This window comes from Zootoca vivipara, chromosome 7, assembly GCF_965207765.1.
Source record: "Zootoca vivipara chromosome 7, rZooViv2.hap1.1, whole genome shotgun sequence".
NCBI lineage: Eukaryota > Metazoa > Chordata > Lepidosauria > Squamata > Lacertidae > Zootoca > Zootoca vivipara.
This window is the reverse complement of record NC_142590.1, coordinates 54874612-54890430: the sequence shown is the minus strand read 5'-3', so window position 1 is coordinate 54890430 and position 15819 is coordinate 54874612. Positions and strand designations below refer to the sequence as shown.

Below are 15819 nucleotides of genomic sequence, written 5' to 3'. Positions count from 1 at the left end.
TTTTCAATGTTTAATTATTTATTATATTGGAAGCTGTCCCAAGTGGCTGGGGCAACCCAGTGAGATGTGTGGGGTATGAATGGTAAAATAATCATTATGGAATTTTTAATCGGAGAAATGTTGGAGGTTATGCAGTCAGTGTAACCATTCAGCTGGTGTGTGTGTGTGTGTGTGTGTCAGACAGCTGCTTCCTCACACTCCACACACTTGCTTCCTATAGAGCAGGGACGTCCAACTTCCAAAAGACTGTGATCTACTCACAGAATAAAAAACTGGCAGTGATCTACTCCTTTTTTGGGGGGGGGGGGTTCAGGTTGTTGATCTTTTTTAAGGAGGAAAGTCCCGGTTTTGAGAAGAAAATGTCAAAATTGAGTAAAGGGGAAAGGGGAAAAGTCGCTCACCAAAAGATTGCTAACAAAACTATCTAAAGGTAAAGGTAAAGGGGCCCCTGACCATCAGGTCCAGTCATGTCCGACTCTGGGGTTGCGGTGCTCATCTCGCTCTATAGGCCGAGGGAGCCGGCGTTTGTCCGCAGACAGCTTCCGGGTCATGTGGCCAGCATGACAAAGCTGCTTCTGGTGAACCAGAGCAGCACACAGAAACACCGTTTACCTTCCTGCCGGAGCGGTCCCTATTTATCTACTTGCACTTTGATGTGCTTTCGAACTGCTAGGTTGGCAGGAGCTGGGACCAAACAACAGGAGCTCACCCTGTCACAGGGATTCGAACCGTCGACCTTCTGATCAGCAAGCCCTAGACTCTGTGGTTTAACCCACAGCGCCACCTGGGTCCCTATCTACCTGACAGCAAAAGCTCCATCTTCCGTTCCCACGATCATGTGAAAAAGAAGGATGGGGCAACGGGGGATGCTCTTATGCCACCACAAAGGAAAAGGAAACCATGATCGACCAGTCGATCCCAATTGACCTGTTGGACATCCCTGCTATAGAGGAACTTACACATTTAACTCATACATTATAGACAAGTTTGCCATACACAGATTGAAGAAAGCAGAATCACATAATGATTCTTCCAGATAATAAACCCTGGCTTGTTTCAATAAACTGCTTATTTCAATAAACTGCTGATAAGATCAACCACAGTTTAGAGTTTGGATGCAACACTAAAACTGTGATTGACTGAAAACAGAAACAAAAGTTTTCGATCTCTTCCTCATGCCCATGTTGGAGGATGGGGTGGAAGGGTGGGTAGTCACACAGACCCAAAGCTCATGGAGATCACAATGAACAATACGCAGTTACGGTACATCCATAACAGGCCTCAAACTGGTAAGCCGAAGCTCTTACTGCACATGTCTATTAGTCCATTTGAGTTGATGCAGGTGAGGATATAATTCACATGCCACTGCTCTACAAATACAGAGGTCGGTTAGGTTTAGATTATAATAATAATTATGATCAGAACTGATCTCCTGTATTGTTAAAAGGGAAAAATGAAGGGCAAAAGTTCAGACATCAAAGCAACCCCTCCCTGTAGCAAATCCTCTTACATTAATACCAATTAAATAGTTTACCTAAATGGAAGTAGAGTGAGAACAATGAGGTAGTATACATTTGAGGATTGTAGAGCCACCTCCGTTTATGTGTGGAGCAACTTGCTTCATAAGAACATAGGAAGCGATCTTCTACCAGGTCTGCCTGTTGATCCAGCTGACCTAACACTGTCTCCTCTGACCAGCATCAGCTCTCCAAGATTTCTGATGTCCCATCACTTGCTTTCTGATCCTTTCTAACTTGAGATGCCAAGGATTATGACCTAGGACCTTCTGCACACAAAGCATGTTCTCTACCATTGAGCTGTGGCTTCTCTCTTCATATTGTCCTGCAGAGTTTGAAGATACTTTCAAACAGAATGAGCCTTTCTGTTCAGGACAAACACAAACATGCAGAAGAAAATTGGCCATGGGGAGGCTATCTTGGAGTCAACCAGCTCCAATGGTGGGGATCCCCGGCCATGCTCAAAATGCAAGAATAATATATCCCTACTTTATATTTAAAGGCTGTGAGGCATTCTGAAACAACAGAATATGCAATCTGAAACAGCCAGCAAAATGCACTGTGAAATTTTCTCCCTAAAGTCACCCTATATAATTTTCAGGCACTCTCAACAACCTGATTTTTTGCTTAGCCAAATGTTCTTGTTCCCCAGGCCATGTGTATTTTAAAAAGAAAGAAAAAGAGGCTGTCCTGTACTGTTCTATAATGGAGCACTATATACTGCAATTACTTTAGATAAATATAGGACGACAGAGTCCCACATTCTAGAATCTAGAGCATGAAAAAGCCTTAAGATAAATAAAATGGATTTCCTGCCATAGTGCCCCTGCTATCACATTCTATCAGTCCCAGGGAGCACCAAACACAACAGGCAAATCAGGCTTCTTAAACTTTAGGAGGTGCTCAGCTACATATTAGAGTCAGAAGCCATTTCTTTCTATTGCCAGTACATGCTTTCTTTAGTGCACTTCATTTTCATGGGAACATGAAGAGACTGCAGTTGGTATTTATTTATTTAGAAAGGATTAGCTAAGTTTGATTAGCACCATGACATTTTGAGGAAACAGAGCAATCATGCTGGCAATCAATTTAGCTGTCTGCTTAATGGATAGGTATTTTAGGGTAACACGGTTAAGGAAAAAAATTAAGAGAAGCGCCGGCTTCTCAACCAAGATCCCTAAATTTTTATTTTGTCTTCTTGCCAGGAGCACATAGGAAACAGAATCCTTGCTGGTTTTGCCCTAAAAGAGCAAAAAGGTACCCAAAAAAGTGAGCAAGCTTCTATTCCTCTTATGCATCATCTTGATATAGTTCTTCTCCCAAGAAAGAGAGAGAAAAATCATGTCAGTCCAAAGCAAAAGGCACAGCCTATCAAAAGTTAAGCAGAAAGTTAGCCCTTGCATAGTTCAGTTACAGGCTTGTCCTCATCATAACCTTTAAGATCAACTGTCAGGGCCTTTTTTTTACTATTACCCACGTTTCAAGTTCAAATAACAAGGTGTTTGAAAAAGATTCTTGGAGACTGCTGAATAACTGTAATAGTCACATCAAGGTCCAAGTCTGAGCTGGAAGGATTACCTCCAAGATGAAGAATAAGTCTTTTAGTGTGGTGTATTTACTGTAAGAATAATGGATCACTGTCTGCTAGCAACATATTGCAGGTGTAAGTTGTAGGCATATGCAAGTCTGCAAAACATCTGGAAGATGCACTCTCATACAGCCAAAATGGAGCAGGCAAATCTCCTGAAGTCAATGTGACTACTTGCAAGTAAATTCGCACATTTGAATCATATACATATAAATACACAGTATATGTTTATAGGAATCAAACACATTCCAAAGGGGGGGGGGGAGTCGGCTACACAGGCTAGACAGGTTTCATCACCAAAGGCCTTATTTTCACAGACATCATGTTTGTCATTGCAAACATCCTTTTAAAATGTGAGCACAACCCCTTAGCCAATTCTATCCACGTGAAGACTTAGGATGATTTTGAGATATTGTTCTTTCATATGGGTTCTGTCTAGGTCACCAAATCCAATTTCTGTATGGAGGCAGAGACCCAGGGAAAAAAATAGTGTGTTAGTCTAAAACATACATTCATCTTGGATCTTCATGTGCATAAAGTTGGCCAAAATGTTGAGGAGTTATTGATGTACTATTTTCACAGTTGCACTCTAAGAAGGGTAGCTTTAGTTTATAGGTAAAAAATACCAGTATTTTAATTGAACGTGTCTTTCATGCTTAGGGGTATAAACACTGAAATAAATGCATTTCAGTGGGAGAGTTAAACATGTGTTTAACTGTCTCCCTTTAAAAAATCAATGGGGACATTAAAATATTCGATGTTAACACATAGCTGTAATGAATAGCAGCACTGGGTATTGATCAGCGTTCAATAAGACACAATAAGCACCTATCCCTAAAACTAAAATGTGACTGAATCAGGAGGAAAGACCCTTTCATTTTGAAAAGTAAAAAATACATAGATATCAAAATAATCCTATCTCAACTACTGGCAGTATTTTCCAAGCATACGTTTCAGCTAATATTGTAAGCACACTTCCTGTGTCATAAATGTTATTAAGACATTGAGAGGAGCAGCTAAATCAAAAGAAGAACAATCTAAAGTCACACTTAGATGAAGTTAAGAGCTGCCTATTGGGTTCCAAAGGATTCCCACACCATGCCAGTAGCGGTTAAAGTGAAAGAAGATGCTGAAGGCTGATAATTCAGCAACTAGATCTTGCACTTCCTGAAGACTATAATGGGACTGAAGAGCCTAACATGCTGGGAGAAGAAAAAGTACAAATGATTCAGCACTTTCACCTCCTTGATCAATACCAACAAGGCTGACTCAAATTGCCTATGCAAAGCTCACTTCTTTTAAAAAATGTCCACAGCTCTGATCCTAACAGCTCATGATGAACATGGCTTTTAATATACAGCATATATTTGCCTCACCCCACCCGAGAAAATATTGTTGTAGCTGCCACACCAGAGCTATTCCCTGTATTCTAGCATCCTATTCCTATCAGAAATTAGTACCAGATGCTCCAGAAATATGTTCTGCCCTCCCATTTTAAAAGCCAATTGACAGGCAAAGGGATAGGTTTCCATAAATCCCCAGGGGCCCCTTTAGGTCCGGAATTATGGGGCTTGAGGTTCTTGCTTGTTTTCCAACTGTGCACGCAAGATCTCTCAAGCAACCAACACATAAACACGTCACTGTTATCTGTACCACACCTGAGCCTGTAGATACATATGGTAAGCAAAATTGAAAAGAAAGAAATTGCATCAAACACTGGCCTTGATGCTTCTGAATAGGTAGGAAAGGAGGGGGGTGCTAGTTCAGAGTTCTAGAATGAGCATCTATAAGCTGTCATGTATCCAACACATTTTAGCCACTTCTCCCTTTTTGTTGTTTTACATCAAAGAGAACCGAAAGATCCGAGACAGAACAAAAAGAGGGAGAATGGCCATTCAATGCATCTGCAGCTTTGTCCTGAAAGGGAGACATTGCAAGGGTCTTCCTACCTGGAAAAGTCACAGCATCAAGGCCTACTGAGCATCAGACAACAATTCTTCATATATGACAGGAAGCTGAATTACACAGAGCTTCCTCATGTCTGAGGGTTCTGGGATGTCTCTTCCCAGCCTCCTCGCCATCAATAAATAAATAAATCAGCCAGAAATGTGAAACATCTTCTCCACCCAATAGAAAGCAGGCCAAATTTCAAGAGGCTGGGTCACATCATTCTCTCCTTTACCCGCAGTAGCAGGATACTGGAGCTTGTAGCTGCCTCAAGAGTATACCCCTGCCCCCCCCCAAGCAACTCCATATGCCCTGCTGAGGGGCAAGGGGGCTCATGAGGAACAGAAGCTGCTTGGCAAAGTGCACAGCCAATGCATGACAGGCAAGACACGGGTCTGCAGTAAGACCAGCAGCGGAGGCCAAGAAGAGCCTTTGGGGTCTGCAGTGGGGCGAGGTGTGGGGGGGGGGATGAGCTGGTGGAGCCAGGACAGGAGATCAGGACGTTTGGTAGGGCAAAGGTGGAAGATGCATCCCTTTCCTCGCTCTCTCCCTGCTTGCTTAGCTGCTGCATGACCGGAGCCACCACCTTCTGATGCCCTAAAGCCGGGGATGCGAAAGATGCCCCCATCGATCTCCCCGCCTGGGGCCGCAGCTGCCCGATGCAGCCACCTCCGTGGAGAAACCGCGGCCGCCTTACCTGGCCAGCCGCCGCCGCCGCCGCCGCCCGGGCTGAGTCTCCTGCTTGTTTCCCTGCCGGCAAGGCCAGGCTCACAGCTGCCTCATCGCGCTCCGCCGTCGCCCAGATACTCTTCGCTGCTGCTCCGCACCCGCCGCCGGGCTACAAGACCTCTCCGCCGGTGCCCCTGCCGCCGCCGCCGCCTCCTCCCCGCACAGCTCCCATCCTTCTGCAGCGCCTTCTCGCTCAGACTCCCGCATTAGGGCAGAGACCATCGGGCGCGCGGCCGGGGGACCACGTGCGCGCCCCCGGGAGGAGCGATGGCGGGAGTGCGCGCCAGGGCCCAGGAGCGCGCGTCTGCCGCCGCCGCCGCCGCCGCCGCCGCCGCCGCCGCTTCAACCTCCAGCAAACAGTCAAAGTAGGCAGGCAGGCAGGCAGGCGACGCGCCACGCAGAGATTCCGCTTACTAGTCCTCTCTTTTTTCTTTTCTTCCTCCTCCAGCAATTAAAGGAGTGGCGTGTCGGTCGATAACAGGCGCGAGGCAGGGAGGAGGCGGGTGCTAATTAAGAGGGAGGAGGTGATGGATTACCCGACAGAGGAGGCAAGTGGAGAAAGTGAGAGAAGTCATTAGCCAGGGGTCTTGAGTGGGGACGATGGGTTAATAGAAGAATAGGGAAGAAGGAATGGTCAAAAGCAAATGGCACCAGGTAAAGCCTCTAATAAATATTTTCGCCTCTTTGTTGCAGCAGGAGAAGCCAACAAACAGCCTTGGGACACCTGAAAGGCATTTTTATTCTAGCTAGCATATGCTTTCCTGGATTGAGCCACTCTAGTCCACAATAGCTGATGCCATAATGAGATGCATTAGTCTTTGAGGTACCCCAGATTCTGTGTTGCAATTAAGAAGGAGTAACTAATGTAAAGCAGGGGAGAATTACACGTGGGACTGGCACAAAAAGCAAGTATTTTCCAAAGGTGGGGTTCTGTTACTTGGGTGCCACAAAGGCAACAAAGAGTTTCGTGGCACCTTAAATTTATTACAAGTATAGCGTAATTTTTCATGGACGAAAAGAGAGCTTGTCGGGTAGCGTGTTGAATGGGTGGGACAATGGTCGAATTCACTCCCCCATCATTGTCTGATAATGCATATTCAGCCATGACATTACAAGTACCTCTAAGCCTCTTTTGCACTATTCGAAGGGCTGTAGATGCAGGATAGAAAGTGGACATTAATAGCTGCTTTTAAGAGAATGGACGCTCCAGCTCATATAAGCTTTACCATCAAATAACAGATGTGGAAAGTGGTGGGAAGGGGCAGGAGGAATCAACAATGTGAACATCATTTATTGTATGGAAAGGGTGGGGGACCTTTTCAATATGTGGTGGACATGTAATAAGGTAAAAGAATATTGGGAAATTATTTATAATGAGTTGGAAAAAAAATGTTTAAAATTACCTTCCCCAAAAGACCAGAGTCCTTTTTATTGGGAATAACCCAGGCAGAAATTCCTAGGTGTCAGAAAAGCTTGTTTATTTATGTAACAACAGCAGTTTGTGTTTTCTTATCCCCCAAATTGAAAATGCGTGAGGTCCCAGACAAAGAGGATTGGCAACTTAAGATGTTAGAATATGCAGAACTTGCAGGTTTAACACATAGAATAAGAGAGCCAGAAGACATATATTTAAAGAAGAGTGGAAAACATCTATTGACTATATGGAAAATAATTGGACACAACAGAAAACGCTGGCAGCATTAAGATAAATTCAACAGAGAAATTAATGTTTGAATGGTATAAAAATGGAAAACTGACTTGAATGGTTATAGTAAAATATGCAGGAATGGAAGATAAATGAACCATGGAAAGAGAAGGGAAGTCATTGGATATCTGTAAGTTTGTAAAATGTTTATTTTTAATTGGGAAAAAAATGAAAATTAATTTAAAAGTTATACATGTAAAACAATGTAAATGTCACTTACAAATAAATTGGGGTTGCTTGCTGCTCCATATTTCAAGCTGCAGCTCCACAAAATGGGATCTTCCCACTTTTCCTCTGTGTGTTTGTATAGAATTGGTACAGTTCATTGATCATTTTGACTTGCAATCCAAACTGGCAGAGCAATCCAAACCCTCCATTGTGTTGAGTGGGTATGGATTGAGCTGAGGTGTCCCTCTGCCCAGTTTTATGGGTCTCCACCACCCTCCCTCTGCAGAGTAACACCAGCACCACTCTGCTGTCATAGACCTCCCACTTCCACCTGCTAAGCAGATTGGTGGAAATGCTGGTGGTCAGTCCCCTGCTGGCAGTAGCCAGCAGAAAGGCTCTAGGCTGGTACAGTAATTTGCCTGGAAAATAATGTGCAGTCTGTGACCCAAAATACTGCCACAATAATCACTCCCGGAAACAGGCTGTCCCTGGAATTATAGTAGTTTAAATAGAGATGAGTCAAACTTGCCCAGAAATGCCACTGGAGAGACATCAAAAGGCTACCATCTGGGGAATTAGGTCTTGTGGCAATAAAGAATGATCTGTTAAGTGTCCAAGACATTGTAAGGCAAAAGAATTTTTTAAGTAGTGCTCATGTTATATGTGATGCTAACACACCCTCTTTCAGGAACACAAAAGGAGGAGGTCTGGAGGTGCCACAAACAATAGTCCATCTGTAGCTGTGACATCTGAATATCTTATGGCACATGCTGGGCATGATTTGGCTATGTTGCAAGCGTAATCAGGTGAGAAAAATGGCAATTTAAAATGCAGATTTTTGAAATGTGGAAGAATGTAAAACCAATTTAACAAAGCTTTCGGACTGAGCATTGTGGATACTACGGTAAGTAATAGAAATGCTCTTGGATGTAAGATTTTTTTTAACACTTCCAGTATTCTGAGTGTGATGGTGTATTATTTAAAGAACATGAGTAGGTGGGGTAAATCCCAACTAAGGTACCAGGAAATAAACCTTGCTACTGCCTGATGGTTTTCCTGCTTTGTGGTGTTTATGATGAATTATTTTGACAATATAATGTTCTTTTTAATGTACAGTACCATTATTTCATTTGTAATATGAATGCATCACTGCCCTGGGAACTTTCAGTGTAATGTTGATCACAGTAGTTCTAAATAAATAAATGAAAGTTATAAATAAACATCTATAGAAGGCTCTGTAAGAGTTCAGTATTCCAGAATGTTTGAAACCAGTTTTTAGGATGATCTGGTCTAGAACCAAAGGTACTTTTTCTATGCACAAAATGTGCCCTTGTATGGTGAAATCTGAGACTTTGCATGTCCTCAATTATTACCCAAAAGGCATTCAAACACAGTTCCTGTTATATGGGAATATATTCAAGAGAATATTCACCATGCAGAAATTTTAGGAAAAACAATGAATTTGTCACATCAGATTAAGTACCAAATTGAGTGAGATTCAGTTAAGGAAATTAATCAATTAATGAAAGGAAAAGTTGACTTTTAAAAGAAAATTCAAAAAGGAGCCAGAGACGGAAAAGGTGGTTAATAAACCCATTTGTATTCCAATAGCTCCTAGCCTCCTACATAAAACAGCATACATACTTACGACTAAGAATTACAGATCAACCTATAATCTACCGTATTTTTCGCTCCATAGGACGCACCTGACCATAGGACGCACATAGTTTTTAGAGGAGGAAAACAAGAAAAAAATATTTGAATTGTCCTAGGCATAGCAGCCAACTCCTAGAGGCCTAGGTGCCTTTGCCCCCCCCATTAAATATTAGAGGAAGCTGATTTTGCAAAGGGGGAAAGCTCCATTTTTTAAGGATCAGCTCAAAGTTGTGCAACTTTTTTGCAAAGGGGAAAAGCCCCGTTTTGGGGGGGTCAGCTCAGAGTTGTGCATCTTTTTTTGCAAAGGGGGGAAGCTCCATTTTTTAGGATCAGCTCAAAGTTGCTGAGTTTCCATGCAAAGGGGAAAATCCTGTTTTTATGGGGTTCAACTCACAGTTCTGCAGCTTCTCTAGGAAAGGGACCCATTTCTGCAGTTTCCAGACAGATAATCTAATCAGCCAGTCACATGTCTCCCTCTGCAGACAACAATTGAGGCCTAGGCAAGGATCCTGGAGGGGCCAAGAAGGGAGCTAGCTCTCTTATCTCCCTCCCCAATCTCTTGCAATCAGCTGCTGAGCGGGTTCCTTTCTCTTTCCCTCTTGTTAGCCTTTAGCACTTTCTTTAAAAAAAAAGCAGGATCTGCCTTTAGCCCCTGAGCAATTAGGCTCCAGGGACCACACATTCGCTCCATGACGCCCAGAATTTCCTCTTACTTTTTAGGAGGGAAAAAGTGTGTCTTATGGAATGAAAAATACGGTACCAATCAAGTAAAATAAGATTGATTTAGTTCCATTGATCTCAGTGGGACTAAATCATCTTAAATTCAAGTATTTCACTGTATCTTAGATGAAGTTTGCATAGTTTGCCAGAAAATATTTTGAAAATTACATATAGGAGCCTCAGGGAGCAATTCTGAGCTCAGAATTGTAGGGATAAGCAATTTTGGATTCAGTGAATTTCTGGCTCAGCTGGCTGGTTACCAGCTCAGCTGAGCTACACCACAATAAATGCCCCATCCCAGCTTAGCTGGGGTACACACATGCTGAGTGTGTGTGTGGCAACTTCCTATGCTTAAGATTTTTGTCAATAATCAGCTGCTTCGTCCCAGATAAATTTATTTGTAAGCAAGTTCCACTGTGTTCAATTGACTTTACTTTCTAGTAAAGCATTAAGGGGTGTAGTCTCAGTAGTCTAATGTTTTGGATTCATTCAAGCTAAGGATGTGTTTAGTTACCTTCCCAAATACTTATTGTTTACAGCTACACAGCACCAGTCTGCAAAGCAGACTAAGGGCTTGATTTTATCAAACCCTCACAACATATTAACAAGCCTACAACCCATTGTTATTGCTTGCTATATATGTTCATAAATATGGGATATGATTCTAAGGTTGGCTTAGCATAATAATTTACATGGTTTTCTTCATGACTGCCCAAGTGTATTGGACTTCATAAATCCTGTTAGTGAGCAGATTTTAGTAGAGAACCAAATTATTTGAAGACTGCAACTGCTTGTACTATATTTGACAAGGCAAGTACAGTGTGATTATTTTTCATAGCTGCCAAGTTTTCCCTTTTCTCGTGAGGAAGCCTATTCAGCATAAGGGAATTTCCCTTTAAAAAAGGGAGAACTTGGCAGCTATGTTATTTTTGTGTCCCTTTCAACCATGTCCCATCTGTGACCTTTCATTTACAACAAAAGCCAAAACTCAACTGAAAGAAAGGCACACTTAAGCTTTCTAATTTCATTGGTCTTAAGTCCATCATTGGATTGTGGCCAAGGTGCAACGTTCCAAGATTTTTGTTACAGCAGAAATTCAACAACCGTCAAATGAATTCTACAGCTGCAGTGATTGCTGGGAAATAAAAAGCAAAGCAATCAACTGAACTACTAAATAAACATTCCATTTCATATATCTTATATCTTCAAATATCTTATCAATTTAAATAACTTAAATATGCAAATAACTCCCCCCAACCCCGGATACTTGACTGGTGAGAGCTGCAAAAGCAATAAAGGGCCATCAACATGATATTCTCTAGATGTTGTTCGACCACAAGTCAAATCAGCCCCAACCATCATGGCCAAAGGCCAGGGATGATGGGAATCGTGGTCCAACAATCTGGCTTACCCTGATATAACTGATTACTTTGGACCAGTGCTAATAACATTTTGTATCCAATGAGAATGGCTTCTGGGGTTATTCACCTAGTTTCATCTGGTTAAATCCATAGAAAAGTTTTTGTCAATACAGATCTTCATTGTAACAGTCAAAAAACTGGCTCTTGACAAGCCAAAGATCCACTTCTAAAACATAAGACCAGCCCGCTGGATCATCTAGTCCAGCATCCTGTTTTTACAGCAGCCAAGCAGATGCCTATGGGATGCCTGCAAACTGGACATGAGAGCAACAGCAAAAGATGGTGTTCAAATGAACATCCCGAGGGATATTTTGAACTATTTTGAAAAAAATGTTACATTTTGTACTCTCACTAATATACGATAATGAATCCCATGAATTAAAATGTTACAACTAGATGTATATTAGGTGCAGAAGAGGACGCATTCACCAGATAAGGTTTTTATAATGCTCTTGTGGGGAACAAATTAGTCTTCTTTTGGTGGAATTTGCTCACCTGGCTTCACTTGTTTGATGAAGAAAATGGTGTTCATATCCCATAAGAATCACTCTTGTCAGTCACAGGCACATTATTTGCACACTGCTTTTTGTATATAATATAATTCAAAACATTTCCCAACAAAGATAAAAGCCACAAACAAAATATTATACATGAATTAGCTCTATATAAAAGACAATTTAAAAGATTTTAATAATATACAGTATACATAATTTTCAAAACCATATAAACAGCAAAATACTGAGGATTATATTTTCTCCTCAAGTTTGGGAAAACATTGCCCTCAGCTTGGGGAGAGCCAAATTCAAATCCCCACTTGGCCATGAAACTCACCGGGTCACCTTAGACCAATCCTCGCTTTCAGTCTCGTCTACCTCACTTTGTAGTGAGGATAAAATGGCCACGAGGCAGGGAGAACCAAGTACCCCCTGTGCTTCTTGGAAGAAAGGCAGGATAAACATGTAATAAATAAAATATCAAAGTAAATCATTTGCAGTTCCTTACTAACATAAAGAGTGATACTCTCTGACCTAGGAGTCATGCTGGCTTCTGCTCCTTAGGAGTCATGGTAAATGGAGCCCAACACAAGTTCTGGACTTCATTTGTGTTCTTGATTAGCCATAATGTTCCAATCTGGGCCTACTAAATTAGTTTTCTCTTCCTATCAAAGATAAGGTGGGGTGGGGGAGAAATCTTACTGCTGCACCTTCTTACCATGAGGGTCTGGTTAGGCAGAGATGGGGTTGTGGTGGCCAGGTCTGCAATGGTGGCTTCTGTTTTTTGCTGGGTTGGAGGACATGATTGAGTACAAAGAGTGATGCTTCTCAATAGACTGTGAGTGAAAAATGTGGGGCAGTGTAAAGTGGTAGCACAAGTATTTGGGAACATTATCCTACTGCTTTTTGCTACCCTCCAGAGTTTTCCCTGGAGTCACCCAGGCCCACTTTTACTAGCCTAAACTGGAACGAATATATTATCTCTCTCTCCTGTCCTTGTAGATGCTAGCTTCCTTGGGCCTGTCATTTCTTGAAGGGTTACAGAAACACCAGCCTCAAAGGAAACAACAAAACTTGAGGCAGTTGAAGCAGAAATAATTCTGAAGTTCAGACGGGCAGGCATTCAAGGCTCAGGATAAAAACAGGCAAGAAAGAGTCCCAAGAGATAAAATAGCAAGGAAAGAAAAACCAGGCCAGTAAAGCCAGCAGACCACCACCCAAATGCAAGCTTGAATATGAATGTCAGCTGACTGGAAAAAAATGATGTATCTATTATTATTTTTGCTTTTGTCTAGTTGCCAGAAAAGGAACAATATTGCTTCCCCTCCCCATTTTGTTTTTATTTTGAAACAAGACGCCTTAGTTGATCAACTTTTGTGCTTGATTCTCCAGCTCTAGACACACCCTAAACTGCTGCGATCTAGACTGAATCTACCCTGCACTGAAAAGGACACCAACCCAAGGCCCAGGCCTCAGACAGGTACCAGTTTCCTATATAAAGAAGGAGCTGACATTGCTGCTTCTAACTAAAAGCATCCTAGATTTCCCAGGATGTTGAAAACAACCCTGTCTCGCGTACATAGTTTTAATCATATATTCCAGGGACCAGGGCAGTCCTGAACATACTACACTGGAATAAGAGATTTTAAAATTGCTGTAATTGGTTAGACGCATTCAAGACTGATTGTTCAAAGGAAACATTTTTTTAATAGGGCATGGCCTAGTGATACTGAAACACAAGCAAGAGATAATAGGGTCAACACTAAATATAGTAACTTCTATAGAAACCTATTTCACATAATAACCACATTTTTTTTTAAAAAAAGACCTGATTCAAACTGATGAATTTTAAGTCTAAACTGGAAATAAAGGGGGAAAGCCAAACATGGAATTGGATTTACTGTCATGATGCATTAAGTTAAATAAAGAGCAGAAGGAGCAGTATCTTAAGTATGTGAGTCTTACCCATTTAATCCCCCATCATTGGATTAGAACACTCTACAAATAATAATCCGATAAAAATACGTCTTTATACGAGGGTTTTTATGATACCCAAGTATTAATATTTTCAGATAAGATGAGGAGGGGGAAAGGCTAATTGGTTTTCGCCTTTTGTGATGTTAACCGTCTACATCAGGCTGACTTTCTTTGGCCCAAGGACTACATTTACCCTTGGCCAACCTTCCAATGACCACATGGCAGCAGTTGGTGTGTCCAAAAGTGGGTGTGGACACCATTTCTCCATAAGCTCTTCACTGTCAAATATGACTATTGTTGCATGTTACCTGTCAAATGCATAATACCATTGTGTACTCTTATTATGTATTATTATTTATAGTGTTCATACACTGCTCCTCTTCTGTAGGAGCCCAATGTCATATACTGCAAATTATCAAATATTTTTCCAGGTATACAATATTGATAACAAATATGATTGGGTGTACAACAGAGATATAAAATACACTCCATGAAATATTTAACTACCCAGATATTACCTGAAGAATATTTAACTTCACAAAGGATAATTTTGAGCAGAATGTCAAGGAGCAAATATATTTCAGTTCTAGTCAATTGGATCAATAGAAAAGTGAAAGTGATTCTGGGATATGCTATAAATGTTGGTTTTTTTAAAAAGCAGCTGATGAATAAATAGATATGTTTTAACAGCTATTAAAATATTACATCACCAAAAGAATTGGAAAAATTAAATGTTCCCCCCCAAAGAACTCCCCAGGGTGATTTATATACTGTATAAGAAATACAGTAGCCATCTTTCACAATGTGCTTCATACAGGGCCATGCGTCTGTTAAATGATCATTGCTCCATTTTTAAAGATTATTACCATGTTCTGTTCATATTCAATTTAGATTGTGTTCCCAATACTATGTTCAAAAACAAAATGAAATTACAATTTTTAAAGCCATCCTGATTGTCACTATTTTGATAGATGCCTCTTGAAAATTAAACTTCATATGCACAAGGAGTTGCTGTTCTTCAGCTTTCAGCCACATTCCCACCTAAAAACTGTTCTATGGTGACTGCAGCTCGACTAGAACACACATATGTAACTACATGTACATCACCATAGTCCACAGTCATTTAATGATTAAGTATAATAACAGTACAGTACTGGTAAACGACATTTTTTCTAGTTATCTTTAACCAAAACAACACAATCATTACTGTTTAATTAAATTAAGCCATTAAACTACAATTCTTATGTTACATCACCTAAATGAAAATTATTACATTGCTTTCCTCATTGAACATAATACAATTTAAAACAAAAAAAAACTTTTCCCTACTGCAGTTCCCCCTGAGAAGGGCACTGCCTGCTGGAGCAGAGGTGCTACAGCAGCTGACAGACCCAGCCAGTGTAGCAACTAAAAACCCACCCTGTCAATTTCCCCAGCGCTCCTGATTATGTTCAACAGCAGATGTCCCCGCTTGGATTCAGGTTTCAAATCCCCATGGAAAAGTCCAAATTAGGGGTAAGAGGATCAGAGACTGGGCAATTCATTATTTTATACCCGGGTGGCATTAAAATGTGCGGGTGTAGTATTGTTAGCAGAAGCCAGGTGTGAGAATTTGATAGCCTAGCTACTAAAACCAGCACCCCATTGCATCTCCCAGTATGTTTCCAAGCACAATACAAAGTGTTGGTGCTGACCTTTAAAGCCCTAAATGGCTTCGGCCTTCTGGCAGTTTCCTCCCTGCGAGAAGTGAAGCTACAGGGAACTAGGCAGAGGGCCTTCTCGGTAGTGGCGCCCCCCCTGTGGAATGCCCTCCCATCAGATGTCAAGGAAATAAACAACTATTGACTTTTAGAAGACATCTGAAGGGAGCCCTTTTTAGGGAAGTTTTTAATGTTTG

General features: G+C 41.5%; 1 protein-coding gene across 24 annotated transcripts in view; it reads right to left on the bottom strand.

The window, feature by feature from the left end:
* Nucleotides 1-6132, bottom strand: part of NFASC (neurofascin) — a 181122-nt gene extending 174990 nt beyond the window's left edge. For 22 of the 24 annotated variants that reach the window (XM_088674276.1, XM_088674284.1, XM_088674279.1 and 19 more), the window contains exon 1: nucleotides 5750-5994. The gene's annotated coding sequence lies outside the window, so the exon portion shown is untranslated. Of the gene's footprint in view, nucleotides 1-5749 lie in introns of all 24 variants that reach the window. The other 2 variants (XM_088674283.1, XM_088674299.1) reach the window with 2 other exon arrangements.
* Between the last annotated feature and the right edge of the window lie 9687 nt (nucleotides 6133-15819).